Source organism: Thunnus albacares, chromosome 1 (genome assembly GCF_914725855.1).
Source record: "Thunnus albacares chromosome 1, fThuAlb1.1, whole genome shotgun sequence".
Taxonomy (NCBI): Eukaryota; Metazoa; Chordata; class Actinopteri; order Scombriformes; family Scombridae; genus Thunnus; species Thunnus albacares.
This window is the reverse complement of record NC_058106.1, coordinates 7,670,229-7,697,725: the sequence shown is the minus strand read 5'-3', so window position 1 is coordinate 7,697,725 and position 27,497 is coordinate 7,670,229. Positions and strand designations below refer to the sequence as shown.

At 39.4% G+C, this 27,497-nt stretch overlaps 3 long non-coding RNA genes across 3 annotated transcripts in view; 2 read left to right on the top strand and 1 right to left on the bottom strand.

Annotated features, from left to right (window-relative positions):
• LOC122991856 overlaps positions 1-27,497 on the top strand; it is a 106,096-nt gene that overhangs the window by 56,064 nt on the left and 22,535 nt on the right. The window lies entirely within an intron of this gene.
• LOC122991952 lies at positions 515-20,232 on the top strand. Its single transcript, XR_006405956.1, has 3 exons — positions 515-524; positions 12,070-12,076; positions 20,114-20,232. It is a non-coding gene; the product is annotated as an uncharacterized LOC122991952 (long non-coding RNA).
• Positions 22,145-26,883, bottom strand: LOC122991902. The gene is made up of 3 exons (XR_006405935.1): positions 26,530-26,883; positions 26,349-26,436; positions 22,145-22,787 (listed from the first exon to the last, which is right to left on the bottom strand). It is a non-coding gene; the product is annotated as an uncharacterized LOC122991902 (long non-coding RNA).

Sequence of the window (27,497 nt, the reverse complement as noted above, 5' to 3'; positions counted from 1 at the left end):
GAAATAAACAGAGGGATTACTGGAGCTGTTATAGTTGACTTTGGTTACACTGTGAAACTGATGCTTCTTCCTTAATGGCATGCCACAGTTGCTTCTATCAGTTTAGATTTCAAATACATGCAAGATATGGACTTCATGGCTTTAAAAAGCATGGTGTATTTGGTGTTGACATTGACGCACAACACAATCACTGTGTGAGCACTCTTACCAACAGCGCTGTCTACTGAAGTGTTAACTGCCCTGACACTGCTGGTTTCACTGTGTGTCTTGACATGTCTTCCTGCGAGTCAACACCCCAACGCATATTTTTCTGTTAAATAAATAAAAAGCCTGAGCGCGGGAATAAACACAAATTCTAAATAGGAGCTGACAGCACTACCGGTTTGGAGATGGAAGCTTCAGTATAGTTTGTTTGTCTTTTTTTTTTTTTCCTTTTTTTGCTGACAATTGCAGGCAGAGGAGGCGACAGATAAGAGGTCTGGTTTTTGGTGTCACAGCGTTCCTGTCTAGCATTGCAAGAGTCAGTAGAAGGCCCAGTCCCTTGAGGTTGAAGAATGCTTATTAAATGGCAGCACAAAGACAGCAGGCCACTCATGTGGACAGGGCATCTCCAGCATGAAAAAGGTGAAGGGGTTTAAGAGCAGAGATGGATGCTTTAAATAATAATGATGTCCTTTTGGAGATGGAGGTTATTGTTGTTTTGTGCTTGTGTGTTACGGTATGTGTGTTTCATGAGGCATAATGACACACTTCCAAGGAAACCTGGAGTAACTGTGTCATATTCTTTAAAAGCTCATAACAGTACTTTTTATTTTTTATTTTTGCCAACATCTTCTAGCTGATATGGTAAAAATTTGTATGTATAAACTGAAGTCTTTTTGTCTTTCCAGCACTATGGATTCTAGTGAGGAAGCACACATAAGGAACAACCTGCTGGGCCTAGGGAACAGATGGGTTTTTAGCTCTGATTTTACATCTAAAAGGACAAAACCACAGTGCTGTGGTTTCACTCAGCTGTCAAAAACTGAGTGGCACCGCATTACATGGATGATTACCAATAATTCCCTTGCCGGGAGTCAACTGAAAAGCAGACAACGATGTAATTACAGTCCCCTTTGGCAAACTGCTTTGTCATACAACAGAATAATGATATGCTCTTTTGACACCAAACCAGTGTCTCCGGATTGGTCAGTAATGGCCCTGTAAATCAAAAATGCTACTTTTATAGAATCACACCTGGAGTCTGGACATGCGAGACAGTCAGTCAGGAAGTCATGAAAAATCAGACGAGTATAAAATAATGCTTTGTCTGTGCTTCTGGAGCTTATACTATGGTGCTTGATCTATCAGATCTATGACAGCTGTACTGTAGTGAAGTAGCACACTCAGAAATACACTTAATAACATAAAATGTTACACAGCAGCTGTATAGTCTTTAATTATTATACAGCACACATACTCAAGAGGCAATTAGTAAGATTTTCAATGCCCCATAGCATAAAATTACCATAATATATCTGTGTGTGTGTGTGTGGGGGGGTTCAACTGTTCTTTGGCCAGTTGCTGGGGTTTCATACTTTGAAAATCACTCATGCCCGACCTGAGGAAGATGTACACACTGCTGAGAAGTTGTAACCCTGTCTTTGACTGTGCATTAGTATTTTATTTCTGCACAGTTCCATTCACCTCAAATGCCTTCATCTAACCATGCTTATGATGCATATTGTATGAATTTTACACACTTGACAACATGTAGCCTATGTATCTAATTTAAAGCCATTATGTGTCATCAGCATTAACACTAGCACCGCCAGCATTCTAGCACACCTACAGGCGCCGCAACAGTCATATGTGATTTCATTGTTCATGTTCACAAGCACATCAATAATGCATTTGTTTGATGAAGTTACCAGAAATTATGGGAAATAAACAAAATATCACAGAGCACAGAGCAGGATCTGCAACCTTTTCAAAGTCCCATGCCAATTTAAAATGTTTTGGGTTTTTTTTCCCTGTGTTTCCTGTGTGTTCGATTTATTTACTACTGCTGCATGTCTCCCATCCAAATGGACCAATTTGCTTTACAATGCTCAAATACAACTACACTAATATATAACTTGTAGCCTACATTATTATGCATTCACAAAATATAGTCTGTCAAGCTTGGCATGGAGCCGATGCCACCTGGCTGTGCTATAACATTAGCACAGACAGGTGCTTTGTTCACACAAAGTGATAAATAAAATTAAATGAAAATTAATAAAAATAAATAAATAAATAAAAGCATATTAAAAAAATAAATAGCCATGCCTACCTGGAGTGGACACATCAACAGATGGGTCAGTTGGCACAAACGCTTTGGTCTTTTGGTGTGGGCTTTTAGGCTCAGAGTCTGACCTCTCCTCCTCACCCCAGCCCACATTATTAAAGTCTGAAACTTCTCCACCTTCAGACTCCCCCTTGCTTAGTTCCTTAAACACTGCAAAAGCCTCTTGAACAGTATATCTTTGTCTTGTTCTTCCTCTCTACATCTTCTGATCGTTTGCTTTACAAGTGTTAGACTAGTATGTAAATCTTGTGCCTAAAGTGGTGACTTTTCTCTCTCTCCAGATAGATCTTGCATATAAAAAATTGAATATTAAATAAAAACAATAACCAATGAAAAAAAATCATAGACCTGCAAAAAGAAACCTGCAAAATGTAAAAAATTACGTTATATGGTAATAATGTATAATATGGCCATTGCTGTCTATATGACGGCAGTGCCGGTCAGAGGTATAAATATCTTGTGTGTTTTATTTTAGTACCTTATAGGCTTCAAAAAACATCCAAAAACACATATTTAGGAAAAGTCTTGGGCTGAAAGGCTTGTAGCTTTTATTTAAACAGAGTTATTTACATTATAAGAACCCAGGCAGTGCTAGTGTCAATCCCAGGCCTCATTAATCATCATTTTTATGTGATTATAAAATGCTTTGAATTAATCTGATGGCAGGAGTTTATGTTCACAGAGAAATTAAACAATCCTAGTAAAAGTCAGTGCAGTCTGTGTTGCTTTGAGCTTTTTTTAAGCTTTAGAAAAACTGTCTGTGCATCTGTGCATGAATGTGTATTACTCAATTTTGTAATTTCTAGCAGCAAATTGGAGCAACTTAAGATGCAATGTACCAGAAATAGTGTAATTACTCCAAAACAGCATTGAGTCTGACTGTAATCATTTCCATTGTTCCATTTTTATAAAAAAAAATTCAATTTCATTTAGAATTTTGATGGAATGTTAACTAATGTTGACAACTATTAGCCTTGTGAACAAATGCTTATTGAGATTCTGAATGATCATTTGAAAATCTCCACTCATCTCATAGGTTGACTCACATTCTAGCTTGATATAAATGTATCATTGCTTGTTCTAATGTCCCTATGTAACACCTAGCTTGTGTTCCAAGCTCCAAGCTATTAGTTGTGCTATGTAGATGACACCTGAGTATACATCAACATTTAAAAATTCTAACCTTGACTGATAAATCATCTCAGTGGACAGCAACATGAAGTTCATTCATGAGGATGTGCCGACACATAATTAACTGGACACAAACCAGCGAACGGCGGATCCTGAGATGCCAATCTCAGTGAGTGTGGGGAGGAAGATTTGGTGGTTAACTGTATCAAAAGCAGCAGACAGATCTAGCAGCAGTAGAACTGAGGACTGACCAGCAGCTCTAGCCGAATGCAGTGTTCTGTACTAATTGTTAATTATGGGTTTTTGTGGTGCTATGGCTGCTACTTCTGCACGGAGGTGTGTATGGATGTGGAGTCGCAGCCAGGAGTGGTGGGATTGTGATGTGAATGGCTTCACAGAAACAGATTCCATCCAAAATTTCAGGATGTCAAGAGCTACTTTTATCTACATCTGTCAGCGCCTCTCCACACAGACCGATTACGATATGACCCCTCAAGTTTTGCTAGTAAAGAGATGTCACCCCAAATACTTATGAGGTCTAACACATCACTGTCCCTCCACTGACTTAGATATGTGACTTTAGAAAATTAAAGCGTTACAATAAGTGTTCATGAATAAACTACCTTACGAAGGAGGTCCTCACTTCAGGTCTCGACCTGGAGTGTCCCAGATCATAGATGACTGCGCTGGCTATTGAGCAAAAACTTTACTCATCACCTCACTGCAGACAGACCTCTACCTATTTATACACCCATAACACAGAGACAGCACACCATGTAACGTGTAGGGAAGAACTTCAGAGGCGATTATTGCTTTGCACTTTTCATTTATTGCCTATTTTTAACAACCTAACTTTGTGGAAAGGAGAAGGGGAACAACTGGTTATGGAGCGCTTCACTTGTGTCAGTAGCTCAGCTTTATCTCTGGGGAACACCCCCAACTCCAGGAGTGATGTCCAAATTAGGAAATGTGTGTCATGTACCAGGTGGATGTGACTCCCCTCGTTGAGACCTGCTGATAGATGTAACAGCGGAGCAGAGGACAGAGACTGAGATAGCAATGTAGTCGACCTGTGCACTGGTATTTGACATGTTTTTTTTTTTTTTCTTCCTGAAAACAAATAATTTTTAAAATATTTGTATGAAACAAATATTGGTAAAAAAAACAACCCACTATTTGTGCTTTGCGGAATAACGTATTTGTATTCGGGCACATCCTTACTACCCACAGTACTGTCAGAACATTTTCAACCCATGTAGCTTGACACCAATTCACACCTTGTTCCAAGACTCTAATGACTCTCACATAAGCATGTCTCTAAAAAATGGATTTTCCAGACCTCAGGGAATCCATACCTTTCAGCCGCCCTGATGAAGCATCTCGGATGTTGAGTATGGAAATGTATTCAATGCCAGTTGCTTTTATATCAAAAAACCTTGATATCAGAATATATACATATGTTACAAATTATTAATTTGAATCTAGTAAGTCACATCCACATAAGAGTACAGTGACTATCTACAATAATTAGTACTGAAAAGGTATATTTCAATTCATGTTTCTTCATTATTATTATTCTTTTCTTTTCTTTTCTTTTTTTTTACAAAGATGTCTTTGTAACTCCTGGATCATTGGTCTCTGAACTGGAGTTAAATCAAACATACAAAAGCACGGTTGTATTTGGTTGACATAAGCTGTCTGTTTATTGAACTGTCTCCCCTTCTGTCTCCTATGTATCATTATTACGATCTAGTCATCAGAACTGATCTAACCCAGTCAACAGAAGTTATGTGTTGTCATTATAATTCACATGCTGTCATGTTTTGCAAAGCACAAATTAGTCAGAGCTGGAGCTCTCTCACCCCGGACTGTCTGGTTCTGATGGTGGTGGGAGGTTCATAAGCTCCCTTTCTTCCTTTCTTTCTTTCTTTTTTTCTTTCTCTCCCTGTCTGCCTCTCTCATATTGTGGACAGCAGCAGCCGAATTGTTCACCAAGGTACCATCTATTGTGTTGAGATAATTGCCCATGAGTAGAAGCTCATCAAGAGGAGAAATTGAAATTATTTCCTCGTACTCAGGGACGGTGAACCGTGGAGTATAAAAGATGATGAATCTCTATATTTCCATGGGGATCTGCATACGACAGAGGTAGAATTGATTAGGTTGAACAGCAACAAAATTACACAGTGGAACTCTTCGTGTGTGCCTTTTCCTTCCTCCTACAGCCATGGACTTTGTTCCTGTTGGTGTTTGCCACGTAAGAGTTAAAGGTTAGGTTATGTATATTGCTGGTACAGCACAAAGAAACACACATTAGTTCCCTCCAATCAATCACAACCACAGCGTCTTCCCACAAACATGTGACATATTTCTCACTGCCGGTGGATTCAATTTTCCAAACACAAAATTAAACATCTTGTAAATTATGTTTATTGTCCCGTGTATTTCCCTCCTGCAATCAAATGCCAGCAGTCATTGCTCATGTGCTAATTGAAGTTGTTGTTTTTTTCTGTTATGTAAATTTCTAGAATGCTTAATTGGGGCATATATCACAGTTAGCATGCATTATTACAGTGGCTTATTCTATCCTCAATGTAAACATAATGTTTGCACTATGGGCTTGCTCTGACGTATGTTTGCTGTTGGGCACATGATGTAAATTCATTCTGATGAAGAGAAAAAGAAAACCTCTTCCTTCTCTAGCGGCACACACACACACACACACACACACACACACATATATATACACATACACTTGCTTGATATTATCCACATAATACATAAACAAAACAGGACAAAGTCACAGATTTCTGCCAAATTAGCACTGGATTATTAATAACAGCAGCAAAAAAAAAAAAAAAAAAAAAAAATCTATACTATTTTAACCCTCAAAGACATGAGCTTTCCAGATTTGCTTTCTATTTTCTTTTCATTCTCATATCTTTATACTGCTAGCCCCAGAAACAACATGATGAAGAGTTTTCTTATTTCTGTTATTATTGGATAACAAAATTTGAAAACTGGGGGATTCTCCTAGGTATAGTTTGGAATTATGCAAAACTGGAAACACAACCCCAGTTTTACATGGCTTGATTGTACTGTGCTTACCCAGACATATTCAGCCAGTAGGCAGATCAGTATTGCTCTATACAAGACATAGAAATGTGATTTATTAAAATCACCTTAATTGTTGGCAACACCTTCCACATCTATGTGGTTTGAGGCATAGACCGTATATAAAGCTGGATGTAGTGCTGTGTGACGTCACCCACAGATTTGCACTGCAGCCAGTTTGAAGCCAGTTTGCTGCTTATGGTTGTTCCATCTTTTCTGTTCGGAGCCAGGAACTTCCAAATAAGGAGTGCGAGGTGTTGCCTTTCACATTCTGGGAACACTCCCCACTATGTCAGAATGTTACTTTAGCTGATGCTCAATAGTTTTGTCATAGTTTGGTGCCATTGTGTCTGTAATGATAGACTGATATAATTAGAATAAAACCACTATCGAAAATACTTTTTTTTAAGCAGACTTCATGTAAGAGGTGAGGGTGCCAGACTGGGTTGTCAGACATCCTGTCTTTCAAATCATCTGCAGCTGTGTAGCTGCTTATTAAGGGTTTATTTCTGTGGAATCAGTATTTAGTACCAAAGTTCAATGAGAATTCCAGCTTTCAGCTGGCAGAACACAGCCATCAGACAGGTGTGTTTAAAGGGTGCAGCTCTTATCAGTGTTGTCGTGTCGATTACAACACTTCATGTACAACATTTTAAAATCACTCCTTGAATACACACTGAACACAGAGTAATGGCATGTACTGTAAATGTATCTGAGGGCATGCTTCAAGTGCCTTGCTCAAGGGCACAATGATAAGTAGTTATTGAGGGAGTTACTGATTCATGCTCCACATATTCAGAATAATGGTTGGTCTCTGGCCACTAAACACGCAGCTGTGTCAAACACATTTTTTATGTTATTAAAGTTGAAAGTCCAACTCTTTTGCGGCATATAACAGCAAAAAGCTTTCAATGTTGCTGTGGTCATGATATTATCCAGTGATGCTTTCAATTAATACCCAGTTGTAAAAAGCTTGATCTAACTTAAGTAAATATTATACATAGTAAATATTACTGACTATGCTGAGATAGTCAGACCATTACCATACAAAGCCCCCATTTATGGGTGGTCATCACAAGTTGGCTGCTGAAGATAAACTGAGATCATGCAATGTTTTATTGCACCGACAGTAAGTGTGCATAACAGTTCCTAACCTCAGCATTTCAAACCCTCTACTACACTAATTAAAACATATTCATGAATATCATATTCCATTTCTGCCAAGTCCGTTCCGCTTGATGCCACTGAATTCTACACACTGCACCTTTAAACTAGAACCGCCGAGGGGTCATATATACCCACCTTGTTTTCAAATGCATGTAACTCTGTTCAAATAAAACCCCTACATCTCTTAGTTCTTGACTTTTCCTAAAATGGGTTATTTTATATATTATTATATATAATTATACTAATTAATTAATCATCTGGTGAATTATGGGTGGGGGGGGGGGGGGGGTAAAAAGAAAAAAAAAAAAAAAAGATCAAATACCTTGAGCTGCAGAGGGGTCATTTCTACCCCTCATAGAAACCACTGTACGATGCCGTGCTCAGCATTTACGGCATGTCCAGTTGCTTAGCAACGCCCATTGTTTAGACGTCTTTTGATCAGCAGGCTGCCATATCACAAGCTAGATTAGATAGATAGATAGATAGATAGATAGATAGATAGAGATATTGATAGATAGATTGAATTGGATTTGGATTTCGAAAAACAAACCAGAGCAGAAGAGAGATAAATGCCCAAGTTCTGGCAAGGCTCCAGGACATGAGTAAGGTAGAATCAGATAGGGGAGAGGTCAGTGACCCGTCATTTGACAGAAAGAGAAAGAGAGCACTCAGTTTCTTTATTCCCAGTATTAAAACAAAATATTATTATCCTAAATTCATTTTCTTCTTCTACAATAATTCAATTATTTAAATGTGTTAATTATTTTGTTTTTTGTTTTTTGTAGCCTGCAGTATATTGATGAATTTTAAAATGTATTTGACCTTTTTGATCTGTAATAAAATAGAGCAATTGCAAAATAAAAAAATAGCGAGTGCTCCATTTCTTTATTCCCAGTAGCATAATTAAAACAACACATTATCCAAAATTATTTTAACTTTTACTTAATATTCTTCTTCTAAAATAATGAAATTATTTAAATGTGTTAATTATTTTGTTGTGTTTGTTGTAGCTTATAGTTTATTGATGAATTTTAAAATGTATTTCCCCTTTTCAATCTGTAAAGAAATAGGATAAAGCAATTGTACAATTAGTAAACCCCATAAACTGAATTTTAAATGGTTATTTTTTCAAGACTTATTATTTAAATAAATAGAGGAAAAAGAACAACTTAACTGCTTCAAGAAATGACATATTTGCGATTGCTGAAACTGTTGCGGCAGGGTGTAAAAATGGGGTAAAAATGACCCGGCCTCTGCGTTTCTAGGGGGTATTGGAATGTTGGCGGCTCTAGTTATATGTTTGTAGGACTTTGTTGCTGGTCTGCAGGACTGGAGAAACATATTTAGGACAAAATGAACTGTCACTTAAAAAAGACCCAGCTGGCTTTACTGAAGTGTTGCAGTTATTATCTCAAATCTGTCCAGATACGGTAAAAGAGTTATTATAATATCAGTGGTAGTTGTATTTTATAAATCTGCAGTGAATCTCCTGGACCTGCAATGTACACTTCCACACGACTAGTCCTTCTTTAGAGACTTGGGGCTCATATTTGTGTTCTCACTGTTAGTACCACAATGGGAATTGTATTTTAAGTGAGGCTGAAGATCACTTCCCCGGCCGTTTGAAATATGGCATTTGTGGATGACATCTGTGGAATCTGAGCACCTCTTCACCCAAGGGCATATCCCTGTGCGAGTATGAGAGCAAGAGACACAGCTGAGAAATGAGTTGGCACGACTGGTCCTGCTGACTGCTCAGGATTTCACTGGAGCGCTTTGCCGATTACCTCTCATTAATTTTGCTTTTGTAGCTCGCTTTATATGCTATTGACTGCATTAGTGAAGAGATTAATGTGTTGTTAAGTTATGTTGGCTCATGGTGCTGTCCTGTGTTTAGATATACTGCCTCGTCAGCTGCTCCAAGGATTATTTTCCATGTACAGAAACTCATTGGAATCTAACGCAGGCCACATTCAGCAATCAGATCTATGGACTGGGATGGGCAATCCTCTGCCAAGCAAGATGTGAGGAGAATTTTTTCTAGATAAGGCTGCAAACAGATCACTCTCACATTCTATCTTTTATATTAAATCTTGTAGAAGATAGAGTAGTAGCAGACACAATAAGAAACATAAAGAAACAACATATTTTAATAAAAAGTAAACTTTTACCACAAAGTCGAGCTACGGTAGGGAAGGGAAAATGAGTTTTGATCGACCCTTCAGGAGCTTTCCTCACTAGTCGAGATGCACTGCAGCCAAACTCTCTGTCATCCAAACGCTGTGTTGTAATCCTCTAGATTTCACAAGTCCTCCAAATTAAATTACCAAATAGGTCATTTGACCATGCACTCCAGAACGACCCATAAGAGCATTTTCTAAATAGGCGCCTCTATCAGCACTAATCAGCAGGATAATATCATTTGTACTTTCCAAAACCGTTATCACTGTTAAAAAATAATTATGGTTTATGGTGTGACAACGCTGTGATTAAAGTCTGGTTAGGTTTTGGAACAAAAACTACTTGGTTAGGGTTAAGAAAAGATTATAGTTTGGGTTAAAATGATCACTTGAAACATGGTGTGGGTTAAAGTTACTACTTCCTTAAATTAAGCAACCTTGACCATCATGGCAAACTTACCCGGCTTGCGATTGGAAATAAGAAGCGAACAGAGGTATCCTGCAGTGAAGTCTACTAAATCCACTTTTTGCAAGTCATGATCTAACCAGCCACCCACCCCCCACCTCTGAACATGGAACCTTATATAGACGTCATCTGAACTGCGCCACTTCTCTGGCTCATAATTACTACAGCTGCTATATGGTGTCTGTCACTACAACGTAACTATAGGTTGTTCTTGGCAACTGACATTATGACCTATTGCGTTATTTTGCTTGGGAGTACAGGCTCCCTAAGAGATACTGATGGCATACATTGTACAAGTAGAAGACAATCCATTTGAGAAGATTTAGTCACGAGATATCCATGAAAGGTTGCTCCTCTTTAAAACGACAAGAATCTAGATCAATCTAGAACAATCTAGCTTTAGTCTTTGGATCTGCTTCAGTGTGTATACTGGCCTGACATTAAGCACAAACTATTAGTTTGCCAATGCAAATTAGAAGCCCTGTTCATTCCCAGTTATCCTTGTTCCTCTCTGCAGTGAGGTTTGCAGGTGTGTGTTTTCCCCAAGAAAGAGATGTTTTGATTGTGATGGGATTCGACTGGTGTGATGCCAAATATAAGGTGCAATCCTTCTGCATCATTTTTTTCCAAGTCACCAAGGCCATTCACAGATGAATCGGAGTGAGTAGCTCCATAATATGATTTAACCCTTAGCCTTAGCTCTGTCTCCTCTCCCTTCTCTTTTATTGTAAAAAGCAGCTAGAACATTTCTTCCTCCCTGTGCTCTGTCTTTGGTGGCACATCGTCACCTACATAGTCTTCATATAGTGAGACAGAAAGGTGACACAAGCAGAACTGAGAGCAAAACTGCTACCTTGCAAAACTGCTGCCCTGATTTGAAATGACAAGAAACAGATAAGGACAAGATAGTGTAGGTTAAAAGGTTGAACAAAGAAAGAAAGCACTAAAGTTTTGATTCAGTGTTTGGTATTATAAATGTTCATTGCCTTGTACTCTGGTTAACTAATACATGTTGAGATGATGTTTACTGGCTAAAATGATTCTGTTTATTTTCATACAACATGTTTCTTCATAGCTGATTTGTTAACCTTGGATTAAGTTATATCGGATAATAGTGGAGTCTTATCTTGAAATAAAGGCAGCGTGATCAGCTGGCACTGCAGTTCATTTAAAGCTCAAGAACATACAGTATCTTACATCAACCTCATCTCCTAGAAATTACATTTATTCACGACTAATTTGTTTTGTCAATTGGGTTTTGAGGGAGCTGTAATTTCTGCCAGGACTATGATTAACTTCTACATTTTTGTACAGCATGCAAGTCATGAGGAGTAGGTGGGTGGTTTTGCGTAAAATCACTTTGTTTCAATGTTCTTTTTTCCCTTTCTTTTTCTCTCATTTTGTGTATCTGTGTTAGTTGATCTCTTTCTGGTATGAGTTCTCTGTATTAATCGTTCATATTTAGTTTTAGTGTACCACTGGTCTTTGGAGGAGGAGTTGGATGGGTGGGTTGGTGTGGGTGAAGTTAAGGGGATGATGCATGTATGTGGGTTGGAGTGTACTTTGTGGGTTGGATGTTTATCTTTCATTTTTATGATTCCTTATTTTTCTGTCTATTTATGTTTAAAGAATAAATTATTAGAATTAATATTTTAAAAATATATACCGTATATATACAGTAGCCTACCAGTCAAAAGTTTGGACACACTTTCTCATTCAAATGAATGTGAAGGTGTTTCCAAACTTTTGACTGGTACTGTGAAGAAACTTAATTCAGGTGGTATTATGTTTCTCTCAAAACATGTAGTATATACAGTAAGCCTAACTACTAAGAGACAGGTTTTCTTGTATACGTATAAATGAACCCTGGAACCCTGAAATTAAACTTTGCTGAAATCTCCAATAAACAGCAGCATTTTAAAATGAGAAGAAGTTGTACAACCAATTTTCAGTCTTCTTAATTGGTGCTGAGTTTAAGCAATAATAACTGCATTTAAACATAATTTGAAGGAGACAGGGTTCAAGAACATAATGATACCATTGATACTAATAATCTGGCAATTATGCAAAGAAAATCAGGCAAGACAGGAAGCAAAATTGCAATTTAATTTTTTTTTAAGTGTACATACCTACATTTACTTACTGACTGAAAACTATTTCACCCACATTAGAAATAAATGTATCACAACGACAGATTCAAATAAATTTTTTTCTAGTATAATATACAAACCACACGATTGAGTTTCATTGGGCCTTGTTCATGCTCATACAGGCTCGTGGCAGTTTGTTCATTGCTTGTAAAGTTTACCATATAGTACACGATCACCTGACATCTCACCAGGATGCTGAGTTTTCTGTGAGAGTGGAAAGCATTTTGACAATCATCAGATCAAGCATTTATCAGAGGAAGCAAACAGCAGTTACACGTGTAAATTACCTGCAGTAATATAGGATATTTTATCATACAAATGTAACCCATTTTGTTTTCTGTCAGCTAATGCCTGTAAACCATCAAGGAAATCCTTGCAAAATAAAATAAAAAACAGCGACATATGTGGAGGCAGCAACCAAATGATTATTTTAAGATGCACAGGGGAGCGAGCTGAAACAACTTTCTGACAGTTTCATCATGCATTACTACACAGCAGTTCCTCCCAAAATTGACATTGTTGGCTTTGATCAAAGCCCAAACAGGGCTGTGACATTCTGAAAGAAGTGTTTCAAATGATTTCTGTGACAGAGAGCATAGTTTCGAAACACTGACAGCGCTTCAAAGGATATAATGTCTAAGTGAGTCTGTGTGTAGGTGCCTGCATACAGTATTGCAAGTGAGCCCGGGCGTGTGCCCACTGACTGTGGCTTGCTTCCATCGACATTTGTAATTCCAAAGCCATACATGAGAAAAATACTCTTTACGATACATGACACTTATTTTCAGACGTTGTCATCGCATTTTTCTCTGCATAATCTACCCTATCACGTCGCACATTAAAATTAAATGACTTGCAGTGCTAATGTGTATATTTCATCATGCCTGTTGTTTAGTTTTTTTCCCCTCTGTGATGAATCTGAGCTGTGCCCTTGTTGAGGCATTGTCTGCGGGTAGCGCAGTGAGTCTGACTGATTGATGGCAGACAGTGGCTGTCACCCCTGGAGAGTAAGCATTTCTGTGTCGTCTCCCCACTGAAGGTCCTGTTGAGCTTGTTAAGGGAGAAAACACTTTTTGTTTATAGCCACTCTGACGGCACTGGCTGACAGCTCCTGCTGAAGAGGAGATAGACTCCCTCTGGCACACTGCTCCTTCACTCTCTCTCTATCTCCTCCCTGTCTGTCTCACCTTCCTGTCTGTCTCTCTCTCTCTCCCCTCATTCCTCTGTCTCTCCTCTTCTTCTCTCTGGCTCTGGTGTCGTGAAATTTGGTGAAATGAGCATGATTTAAAATGCTAATTTTCAATCCCTGCACAAAAACGTCAGAGAAATCAGCTTCACCCATCTGGACAGCATTAGGTGAATGAGACACAAGCAGAAACAAGATTTTCCTTCAACTCCAACAAACTTGGTTCAATTCCCAAGTCAAGGAAATAACAAGTTTTCTCACTGTGAGGTAAGTCTTACTTTTCAGAAAGTATTTCTTATTTCACCATGACAAAAATCTTATCCCATCCAAAATGCCACAGTTTCCTAACTGTCTTTCTTGCGCAGCAAAAAAAAAAGAGGCAGCTTTTTGTTTTTATGGATCAAAACTATGGATTTGCTCATTTTTAGTTGACAGGTATATCTACTCAATTTTATTTCTTTAGGCTAAAATCTCAATCTGTACAGGCAACAACCCTCTCTATGCTTAGACCTGTGGTCCTCATAAACAAACAGTACAGGTCACAAATATATATTTTCACGTTCTCAGCAAACATTACTCAAACAGGAGAAAATGGTGTATAGAGACTATTGTCAGCTGCGGATTAATACACATTTAGTGCTCCAGTGTGCTTCTATGACAGCAGGATGGTAGGATTGACTCAAAGTAAAATACAGTCCTAACATGTTAACCAATATTGTGGCTCTTTGATGTGTTTTGAACAAACTAAACCAAATAATCTGTTAAGAAATAAACCTTTCTGAATCATTACATTTAACTTTTTTTTTTTTCATTTGGTATACCAATTATTAAATGTCTTTCCAATTTTTTGATTTCACATGAAGGATGTTTAACAGATTCTTATGTGCAGTGTACACACTACTATAAAAATAAAAATCGTCATTATCATTAATATAACTATTCTAAATATTATTTGTCTTAATTTCTTGTTAAAAAAAGGGACATGTCAAATTTGCCCTCATGTCACATGATCTAAGTCATGGTGTCTACAGCACATTTGCAAAGTTTGTGGTTATATCTCAAAATGTTATTGCATGGTCATCTTTTCTTATTTTTTTGTCAAAAAAAAGTATCTGGATATCTCTGTGTTGGTGAACGTGGGCATGTTTGTATGTGAGTGTCTAAACACAGAGAACCTTTTTTGCTGTTTTCCAAGTGAGCAAACTCAGATCATGGCATCCAGAATCATAGTCAAATGAAATTATCCAGCAGCAGCTCAGCCACTGGTGAAAAATGGAAATATGTACTGAGGCAATAAGCTCTCTTCTGGGAAAGCTTAAAGGAGGGAAATAAACAACATCTAAAATTAACGAAGGTGAAAGTGCCCAAACGCATTCTCTCCTCCATCTTCTGAAGACCCCCTCCTCCTCCTCCTCCATCTATTTATGTAGTCACCTCGACTGGGAAGCACTTCAAGCGAGGCCTCTTTTCACTCCCAGATGGGCTCACCAGAGAGATCTGTGTGTGTGTGTGTTTGTGCGTGTCTTTATCTGTGTTTGTGCATGAGTGTGTGTGTGTGTATTTCTGAAGGGGGGATGTGGGAGTGCAAGGGAGGTTGGTGTGATCTGCGGCTGTGTGCCATTTGAAGTCGTAAAGCCAAGCGTCTAAACACGGCCCGACACTGAGTCATCTGCGTTTTGATCGCACTGCACCTGATGTGAATTTCATTTGTGCCACTCAAAGAGTGAGAGGGAACCTGCATGCCTCGACCCTCTCTATCTCTGTGCGTCTCTCCTTCTCTCTCCTCCGCCCACACCAGACGCCTCCGTGCGCCCCATCTCTGGCTCACGGGAAGAGGGGTTTGGTGTCCCAGAGCAGCGTGTCAAGGGTGGGCGGGGGGGGGGGAGGTCAGGTGATACGGAGGCTCCCCCAGAAGAGGGGAAGGTTTCGGATTCCTGGTGTTGTACAAACACTGCCATTTAAAATAAAAGAAACATGAAAGCCTGTTTGATGTTCAAGGGGTTCACCTTGCTCTCGACAGCATGAGCATGAGTAACAAGTGCCAAAGCAATGCTTTTGAGCCTTTGTGGATGGGCTTGTGTGGTCAAAGTGGCACAAGGACGCTTTCAAAGGGATGACCTGTTTTAGGATTGTGATTGTCAGGTAATTACACTCATTTCAGTCCAAATGTGCTGCAACTCTTGAAATTTCCTTTTGATACATTTTCCCAGCACTCATCCTGCAATATTGTTTGTCATTGTTTACCCCTGCGTAGCATCATGCAATATTTATCCCGATGGCAGTAGTCTACCCACATACACCCGTCACTGTCATCCAGCTAGCTGTTGAAAGCTTTGCAGTTCACCAGTTTAACAGCTTTGGGAGTATTCACACCCTGCCCTTACTTTGGCGCTCTCAAGGCATCTATCCAAAACTACCCAAATTCTCGCTGCGTGGGTGGCGCTGCATGCTTTAGAGGGTTGTAAAAGCAAGTTTTGTGAACAGCAACAGGATATTGCTGGAAAGGTTGTGTAGGTGCTGTATGTCCGCTGCTTGTCTGACAGCTCAAGAGAATGTCGGTTAAAGCCTAACAAACCAAGATCTGAGCGTGTTCAGCTGGGATCTTGGACAGAACAGAACTGAGCAGGAAAATAAAGCATTTCCCCCTCCTTCATTCCTTACTTATCAGATGTCACTACAAAGCGCACATGAGGGAATGTCAGCATGTGCGTGTGGTTGTGCGTGTGTGTGCGCGTGTGCATGTGCGTGTGTGTGTATGTGAGAGAGAGACAATGAGGGAGCAGGAGCATGGCGGTAGAGCCAGCATTGTAGCAGACGTGATTACGCGCCTTGATCTTTCCTATGGCAAGAACAAGACCTCAATCTCTCACTATCTCCCCTTTAATCAAATCCCTACCTTTTTTGCTTCCCTGCCACAAAACTGTCACAGGCTGAAAATAAGCCCTTTCCTTATCAAAGAGCCAAGGGTTCAATTGATTTCCAGGCTAGGAGATTTTTTATTCAGAAACTTTGAAGCACAAAAAAAAAAAAAGAAAGAAAGAAATGATAGAGAAAACACCTGCATCTCCCCCATCAGGCAAATTACTTCTGACTTTTAATTTATTTCGGCAGGAAATGGAAAGCTACATCCTAACCACAGTCAATAGGGGGACTGGGGAGGAGAGGTGTAATCAGGCGGCTCACCAACTCCAAGGCCTCCATCCTGTCACTTTTAATAGCCACTCAGACCACACAATCTGCTCAACCTGATATGCTCACGCCATTCCCATAGCCAGAACCGCCTCCTCTTCCTCCTCCTCCTCCTCCGTGTCCTTCCTAATAACAACTGAACATTTCCACACTTCCCTGGTGCCTCACATAAAACAAATCACAGCCAAAGTGCTTTCTACCTTCCTTCCAGTGCTGCGGATGGTGGATTTAAAGTAGGGATGGGGAGATTGGCATGTTTCATTTACATTCAGTGTGCCATTGCTGGCTTTGATACAAGAGGAGATTGGATTTAAAGTAGCCAGCTCGACTTCCCGCCCAGCTTTTGGTTTGGGTCTCGTTGGCAATGCAATGGCGTATTAATTTATAGCTTGTTTTTAGCCATGCTAGCAGCATGGCTGTGTGGATTGCGGTGTCTGTCTGTCAGTTGGTTCACCACTTTGGTCGAGACTGAAATGTCTCAACAACTGATTTCCATGAACTTGTGTACAGACATATCTCAACATTTACTTGATGGATTGGCACAGACTTTTGCACAGACATTCATTATTCCCAGATGATGAATTTGGTGATCCTCTGAGTTTGTGCCACTATGAGGTTCACATTTGTGGATTTGAGTCAAATACCTCAGCAAATTATGGATGGATTGCCATGAAATTTGATACAAACATTCATGTCCCCTGCAGGAGTTGTAATAACTTTGGTGATCTCTTAACTTTTGGTCCATTTCCAGGAGCAGGTCATAATTTCAGTGTGTCCAAAACAGTAGTCTGGTTTATGACCAGATTCCTGTAAAACTAATGACATTCCCACCATCCTCACCTGTACCCTGTGTTTAGAGGTAATTAGCAAATTTTAGCATGCTAACATGCTAAACTAAGATGGAGAATATTGTTAACATTATACCTGCTAAACATCAGCATGTTAGCATTGTTAGCATGTGATTTTTAGTATAATTGATAGCATGTTAGCAAGCTGATGTTGACAGCACCACTGGTACAGCGTAGCAGAGCTACTAGTGTGGTTGTAGACTCCTATTCTTGTTTTCTGTTTCAATTATGTATTTTTAACATTACATTCTGTAATAATTAATATATCGTGGTGAATGTCTAATCCTGCCTTGTTACAACATGTTAAAGAAAACATGCATCAAGATAAAACAGAATAGAAACCTTAAGATCTGTGGCAGCATACTCATGTGACAGAATATTGGAATGGCACTCATGCCATTTGGGCCAGCAGGTGAATGAAGATTGGTTTGTCCTGAGTGTCCCAGGCTCACAGATCAAGTTTTATCTACAAGCCGTTTGCTCTTGGCGCCTAATGAAGCTCTCTAAAAGGAGATTAAAGGGCAGAGAGGGAAAAAACAATAACCATTACCAGTCACCTTCATTTTGCTTCAGCCGTTAACACACTGGGCAACTGCTGCTACAGTATGCAATACCAGCAGCTCGCAGTGCCTTGCAAACATTCATGTAAAAAAGCAGGAGGTGAACGTGTATTTATGATTGAAACTGTCAAAGAAACCATACATGAAAGATACTCTGGCATGAACCTGTGTGCTCTACTCACATTATTTACTCAATTAAAGAAACTGAAGGAAAAGCTGTAAGTAGTTAAGACATGTCATCAGTGGAGCTTACAGTTGCTGCCAATTCAAATGCATAGCATACATGCTGCAAAAGGGTTTAGGCAGTTTTATTAGCTGTTTCTATGAGGGATGTCAAAGCATGATGCATCATCAATCACAGTGCCATACTGGCTGAGGCTCAGAGAAAAACCATACCTTGAGCATTTTAAACAGTTCTGATTTTGTTGTATGAGATGATATAAGGTTCATACTGAAAACATTCATATGATTACGTGGTTTGTCTATACTTTGCTGTTACAGCAGCACATCCTCTTACTTTGTCCCTTGGATCAGCAGAGACTTTTAACCTTGTGTGAAGACAGATTTACATCCAACATCCAAGTGTCATCCCATTTCAATCAATTGGCTCTTTTTACAAAACGAGATCTCAAGCAGCTTTTAACTGGGTTCCAAATAGAGCACACTGATACAGGATCCAGTCTGCTGGCAAAACTTGCACTGAAATATAAGATGTTAAGATCTCTTGAAAATGTGTGAACTCATCAGTCTCTCAATGGTTTTCTTCCTTCCCTTTGAATACGACTGGTTGGGATCGATCATCCATTATTCTTGAATTTCATTATGTGGGAAGAACAGTATCAGTAAACAACACAATACAAAGTTTACGGTACAACGGGGGAATGAATGGAAAAGTCACATGAATGCTCTTTTGTTGTTCATATACATCAGATAACTACTCATTATAGCTGCTACTATTTTTCATAAACAAACATTTGCAAGACAAATTCATCTCATTGAGCCGTGATGCAGAGAAAAACATGACAAAGGCCAAAAAAAAAAAAAGATGTAAGGCAAATCAAAGTACTAATACTACATAGATGTATTTTAAAATAGCTATTTATCATATTTACTCAAGAAGGTTCCTCTGTAGGCATCCAAATTGTGCTTTAAATAGTCTAGTGTATTATGTTTTTATCGTACATTGATTATTCATGTATCACATCCAAGTTAACTCTCAGTGGTATAAAAAAAACTAATCTTAAAGGGGTCTCCTGTGAAATTCATTCAGTTTCTTCAGTTTAGCTCTCAATTCCATGCTATTCCTCTTTTGGTGTCAAAATGTCAAACTTGTCAAAAATGATTGTTTTTCTAAAGTTTTCTCCAAAAAGTTTTATGGTCTAGAGATCCAAGGTATATAAGAGTTCTCTTTTTTGTCCTTGTATGCAGGTAGCAGGTGATAACAGGTAATGTAAGTCCCTGTTGTGTCACTGATATTATAAATTACTGCTGACTTCAGGCTTACGTTTCTTTACGTTAGCTTACTGTCACAGTAAGATGATAGCGCGGCGTCGGTATGTCATGTTCACTGCAGAGCAGCACTTTCTTTATTGAATGGTTTTGATGACAATAACTTTGAACGTGAATATGTGTCTAAAGCAGCTGATGGTGAAGATTATATATTTGTATCACAGTGGCCACACAAGTTGCAATGACCACACAGAGTCACTGTGATGTGTTATTACTGTGCTGACTAATTTGTGTTAGGTAATTACCAGTCATTAGGCAGTTACAGGAGCCTATGTCTAACACAGTATAATATTTATAATAATGATAATACATTTAGTTTGTACCACACTTTTTGTTCATAGTGAAACTCAAAGTGCTACAGTATTAATGACATAGAACACACAACATAAAGAAAATAGTAATAGGAGTTAAGATGAAAAAGCTTTCCTGAATAGAAATGTTTTTAAGACTTTTTTTTAAAAGAGTCTAAGATCTATGCTGCCCTCAGATGGTTAGGAAGGCTGTTCCACAAGCCTGGTGCTGCAGAGCAGAAGGCTCGGTCCCTCATGGTGCGGAGCTTGCTACTGCGGGCCTGGAGGAGCAAGCTGCTGGCACAGCTGAGGGGGCAAGTGGAGGTTTGTTGTATGATACAAGGGTGTAACTTTGGCATGAGAAGGAAAAAAATTGTGATTTGGATCCCATCTCCTGCATTTCTACATATATATATGGGACTACTGTAACATATAACCTACCTGCAACTGAGTGCTGCTTCTCCCTGCCTCACCCTCCCTGTCTTCCATAGAAACCTCCACCTCATCTGATCTCTGATATGAAAGCAGAGTCAAGTTATCCTATTGAGCCTGTGGTGTGTGAGTCAAACGTTAAAGTATACTAGTAGTGAGAGAGACTCTGCCTTTCATACATTGTTGATGGATACTGCGGTTTAAGGTTGACTCGCTTTCAACTTGCATAAGTTAATAGAAAAGTCATGCTGTTTTACAACCATCTTAAATATTTAGCTTGTCAAATCGCTTTTTCCCCCAACTTTTTTTTTTTAAGTGTGTGCAATTTCTCCTATTTTTTTTTTTTTAATATATAATATATAATAGTTGTCAGACTGTAAAAAGTGGAGGGCTCCAATACTGCTTTCTGAAAAAGTGCAGGGGACATGTGACTTCCCTGGTATTATATGAAAACATTGACCTGTCCAGTCAATTGTCTGCTAGCTTTGCTAAAGTTATGCTATTTACATTTATTTTTAATATTAATGTTTAATATTAGTTGTATTAGTTGTACTTTTCGTGAATAATATTGGACAATGTATGACTATAAGTCATTCATCAGGATAGAGAAATGGTCAACTCACCACTAGGGATGCCACAGTGAGGAAATTTTCCCACCAGTTAATAAACTTGTGACAACATTGGTGTTATTGGTTACCCACGACATTTTACAAGAATTGAAGTTTCCCTTCTGTTTGTGTCAACATGGACATTTAAAGGGTAAATGCAAATGGACTGCATTTAGATAGTGCTTTTGTAGTCTACTACTCAAAGTGCTTTACATTATATGCCACATTCACCCATTCACACACATACTCATACACTGATGGCAGAGGCTGCCATGCAAGGTGCCAACCAGCTCATCAGGAGGAGTTCTAATCATTCACACACACACACACACACACACACACATACACACACACCGATGGCACAGCCTTCGGGAGCAATTTGGGGTTCAGTATCTTGCCCGAGGACACTTCGACATGTGGACTGGAGGAGCCAGAGATCAAACCACCATTAGTGGACAACCCGCTCTACCTCTTGAGCCACAGCCGCCCACAAGTAAATATACTGAACATTTTGCGGTTGCAATAAAACACTGATACGTGTAGAGCACTTACTTTGATCTTTAATGTTAGACATTTAGATCTTCCCCCTACTTTTTGAACATGAATGCTTAGAAGGTTGGTTCATTATTATATTTTAATGAAAAACACAACAATAAAACAGTGCAGTTACAAACTTTCTTATATTAAACATAGAAATAGAACTTTTATTAACAAAACGAATAAGACAGATGATAGCTTTGCCTGCATATACCCATCCCATACTGCTGTAATATAAAATAACACAAATAAATTACAGTTTTAAATAATATACATAGTAAAAAAGTGAAATTAGTAAAGACTGTGGAACCAAATAAATAAGAAACAAATAAAAAAAACAACAACAAAGCCTTCCACACTGTGGTGTAATGCTTACGATAAATGGCAAAAGTCAACAGTCTTTTCAAAATAAAAAATAAAAAATTTAAATTAAAATTGGTGACAGTGCTTTACATGTTCTTTACCAGGAAAACCAACATTTTCACTTTCTCGCCATAATGTACACCCTTTCAGATGTACAGCTTGTTGCACACACGCAAAAGTATTTTTAGGACACCTTTGCCAGCAGGGAAAGCCTCATTTGATTCGCTTTCCACCAGATGATAGGATCCTCCTCCACATTGATGGTGGACTCTTGAGCATAGGTGTCAATCTCCATGACTACCTTGGTGTGTCTGTGGCAGTGTTTGCTTTTCTTTTTAATAAACATACTATAGTTAGTTAGTTCTTTTTGGCTGTGGCTCAGTGGCGGCTCCCTCCTCCTCTTCATCTTCCTCATCTCTCACTGGGTGTGCTGCCTGCCTGAGGATTCTTTCTTTAACATCCTCTTGGTTTCCTCAACATTCAGGTCGTAGTCACCCTGGTAATGCGGGACCATGAATGTTGCCTTGCCTTCTCATCCAAAGTCGATATGATTCAGGTCGACTGTGAGTTGCCTGTATTCATCCGATGGGGCCAATGTTCCCTCTGCCAATGTGCCAATGTGCCCTCTGCCCCCAGTGTGCAGTCATCTGAACTCGATTGATGGCCTGCCTCTGCTCTAGCATCCTCTTGATCATTTTCTGCTTGGAGCCTCAGCAAGTTCTACAGTCCTGTTGGGTGAAGTAAATACACAATTTTAGCAACCTTAATTTAAAAAAAATACTTATGGTGTGGTGGTACAATTGTAAATACCATATTCATACGTCAACGCTAAAGGCATCAGACCCGCATTTCCTTTTTTAGGATTGATTTTGTCAATTATTTTATATCACTTAAATGTGTCAAACAACAACAACAACAACAACAACAACAAAAACATACCAAAGTCATCTAAAGTTCTTCTCTTTAGCTGTTCCACAAAGCAGAACCAATACATTTGGTAATGCTGCTTTTTCAGCCATTATTCTCCAAGCAGCTGGAACAGCCTTCCAGAGGAGCTGCTGAATACGTTGATATTTTTAAACATAAACCAAAAACCCATTTATTTAGTCTGGCTTTTATGTTGTGTTTTATAATTTTATGGGTTTTATGTAGGCTAATTCTTTTATCTGTTATCATCACAATTTTATTCCATTTGGTTTTATTAACATTTACTGTTTATAATTATTATTTATTTAATTTTATTCTATTTTATTTTATTTTATTTTATTAACATTTCCCCGTTTTGTCCCCAAACTACTGGCTATTACCTAATAATAAACTTACTGCCACCAGCAAGTGCTCTGGGAGGCCAAGCTCGACTGGGCTTTCTGCAGCTCCCATCTCCTTCTCCAGCTGTGACAGAACATGCCGCTGCCGTCTGTGTGCACACTCTCTCTGTCTTGTTGACAGTGTTGAACACAGCAAGATTCAGGTTATGCCCAAAGTAGCTCAAACAGGGCCAGACCAAGTTACAAACAGCCTCTTTTATGTTGCTTCTGTCAGAGTGGGTCCTTTTCTTTTAAGCTTTCTTTTTCACTTGATCTCAGTAATTTCATGTTTTTACTTTTAGTTTGGGTTTTATCAACATATTTATACATATTTTTATATTTATTATTTACTATATTTGGATTTCTGTATTGCATGGTTTGACTTTTATATTTTGCATGGTTTTATGGATTTCCTGTTTTTTTATATATATTGCATGTTTGGGACTGAGAATCAGAGAGTGATAAGAAACAGCTCTGTCTAACTGGACCACATCCCCCACACAGCGCCGGATTGGTGGACACAGGACTGTGTGCTTTTAAGTGCATCAAGGACAGGGAGGAGGAGTGCGGCACGAGTGGACCTAGAGCAGCAGGGAGTTTGAACCAGGAGACGGAGTTTGGATGGTAGAGTTGAGGTGTGTGACTGGAAAATTCTGTGGACGGAATACGGGACGACAGAGCTAGAGCCTGAGACAAAGTACCGCATCGACGGCCGTGGACGAGCCAGACGGGATGGGGAGAGACTTGGTTCAACGATCACTATACGGTAAGTAAAGGAACGTGAACCAAGCAAGCTAATCCTGTGTGTGTGTGTGTGAGCTGTTGTTGGTGTGAACCCACAACTGAAGGTGCTTGCTTCTTCTCCGCAGTGACCGCAGCAACGCCGACGAGGAGGAAGGACAGCGGGACCAGAAACAGAGTGGCCATTATGACAACTACCATAGGAACCCTCTTCTCCTATGCTGCCCCAGGAACTTAAGTTCACATCTCCCCTTTCTGAACTATATTTCCATTAGTGGTAGTGGACTCCTGCATCTCATTTTAAAGGACAGATATTAACTGTGTTCTTTTTTACTTTTGTATCGTTTTACCTAGTATTTTACCATGGTATTTTATTAGTTTTTATTAAATTATTTAAAGTGTACCTGTGGTGGTGTATTTCTTAACAGTAGAAACAGTTTTTATTACTGGTAAAAAACAGAACCTCACACTATTGTGTGACACTTCTACTGTCAGTCATGAGACAGGACACTTTACCCTCTTCTAATCCCCATTCTTGCAGAGCCTCCTGCAAGGCATTGGCCAAGTTAGCGGCAGTGTGGTCCTCTGGCAAAAAGCTTATTTGCGGGCATTTGGGTACCAGGGTCCATTCAGTGTAAATGAAATGTAACGTCAGTGATAGTGTCATTTTCATGCTGGACCACATGTCTGTGAGGGAAAAGTGCTCAACTGCTGTGATGTCCCATTGTAACTCATTCTGGACACAGGTGTAGGCATGTGGGATGGTTGTTGTGGAGAAATATGTCTGCTGTGCTACCTCGTACTGGTGGTCAAGTGTGGTTTGTGACCTTTGTGCTGTAACTTCACTCCACATTTGTTGGATCATTCGTTGGTTGCTGCTTAGGGGTAAGTTGGCAACACTTGTGTGTAGTTGTTGACTACATGTTGACTACATGACCACTTTGTATTGTGGTTGTTACAGTCCACTTTAGTTTGGTCTTTTTGGGTGTTACTGCTTTTGTGTATTTAATTGTAGCTGCTTAGTAGTTGTAACCTTTTTGTTTGTGGGATACAGTCACTCCACAGATCAGGATATCTTAGTGTAGTGGCAGTGGCCTCCCAGTTCATCAAGTCACTTTGTGTGTTGCTGGCTCCTAACATCAATCACAATCACATCAACCACATGGTATCCATTTTGTGTTGTGGTAGTGGCAGTTCACTTCTGTTGGGCCTTTGTCTGTTGCTATTGGTATATGGTAATAACTTTGTAGTTGGCCTACTTGTTTTTGTTTTTTTGGAAGGGAAAAAAAACATGTGAAGTACCAGCACACAGGTCAGTTACATCGCTATTTCAGTCTCTCTCCTGTGCTCTGCTGTTAAGTCTATCAAGAGGTCTCAACAAGGGAAGTCACATCCACCTGCTGCATGATGCACATTTCCTTATTTGGACATCAGTCCCAAGTTGGGGGTGTTCCCCAGAGATAAAGCTGAGCTACTGACACATGCAAAGTACTCCCAAGGGACTCTCCATAACCTGTTGTTCCTCTTCTCCTTTCCACAAAGTTAAGTTGTAAAAAATAGGCAATAAATGAAAAGTGCAAAGCAATAATCGCCTTTGAAGTTCTTCTCTACACGCTGTGCTGTCTCCGTGTTACAAGTGTATAAATAAGTAGAGGTCTGTCTGCATGATAGCTCAGTAGTTGGCGCATTCGTCTATGATCTGGGAGACTTGCATTTTTATGCCTATTTCCACTTTTATTCGAATACAAATACAAATATAAATTATTTGGCTGCCTCAACAAATATAGATACAAATACAAGTACTGGGCTCTCTGCACATTCCTAATTGACAGCCAGCCAAACTCCATTCAATTACGACATGCAAGTCAGGAAGTTAGCATCTTAGCTCTTGAGTTTAATGACTTTCATGTCGCCATCGCATTCTTGTCATTGAAAAAGAGTGAAACTATAAAGAAAAAGAAAATACACAAATTACTGTTTTTTACAGAACCACCATATACAGACCTAACCTACTATGCTTACAAGCGGTGCTATAAACAAATAAATTTAGGTAGAAATAAACAAATCTTTTGATACAGTGAAGCATATAGGGCAAAATAAACAAACAGTATACTTGGACCCAACTAGTGCAGTAGCACTAGCTTTCTTTAGCGTAACAAGCCAGGATTGAAAACAAGTGCTTCTGGTGTTGGTGCATGGCTGACAAACAAAAAAACAAAAGGTTGGGAGACTACTACCTACTTCCTGTTTCCTGTGTGCAACACACCTACATAGAGAAATCCAACAGAAGGTGCCATTGCACATGAATCAAAGCAGAGGACAGACTATTCTATAAAAAAACGGGGGCAGTGTGCAAAAAGTGTAATCGGCGTATGCTCGAACACTTTGCAACACCGGTAACACCACCTGCAAGCCTACTCACCACTTTGTAGACTCTCCTTCTGCTGACTGTGCTACATGACCGGTTGAGGTTTTCAAATGTAAACATTGCAGTAAACATCAGGAAAACAGGAAAAGGTGGAAGGGATAAACATCAGCTATGATCCCAACCACATAGACAAGCAAGACCATCTCTGCGTCTACCTCTATATCCATCTCAACATTGGAGGAAACACCCAGATGAATGTGGAGGGATTAAACATCAGCTGTGATCTTGGCCACGTGGATCTTCTCTGCCAAAGATCGTGCTAGCCAATGTACAGGCATTTGATAATAAACTGGATGACCTCTGTCCCTGCATCAGCTTCCAGCAGGATATCAGGAACTGTAATGTCCTTTGTTTCCCCATAATTTAGCTAAATCCTGGAATACCAGACAGCACCATCCAACCAGGTGACTCTTTTTCTGTATAACGATCTGACAAAACAGAGAACTCTGGCAAGAAAAAAGGAAGAGGCGTGTGCTTTGTGGTGAATAAGTAGTGGTGTGACAGTAGGAATATTAAAATGCTATCCCGTTCCTGCTCACCTGATCTGGAGTTACTGTCAATCAGATGCAGACCACACTTTCTACCAAGGGAATTTACATTGGCCATTATCACCGTGGTCTATGTCCCACCACTAGTGAGTACAGAGGGTTCCCTGTTGGATCTTTGCAAAGACTTCAACTGCTCATAGACCGGTAATCCTGGAGACTTCAATCAGGCTAACCTTAAGAAGGTTATGCCTGACTTCCATCAACCGACTGACTGTGCCACAAGGGGAATAAACGCTCTCGATCTTGAGTGATCTACATGCCATTCAAAAATGGTTACAGAGCGGAATCACTATCTGCATTTGGGAAGAGTGGCCATGCAGCCATATTACAGAGCTCAAACTATGTAAACAAATTACGACTATGCCCCCAGGAAATGGTCAGGCCAATAAGAGGCTGCCCTACTATACAGTCTGC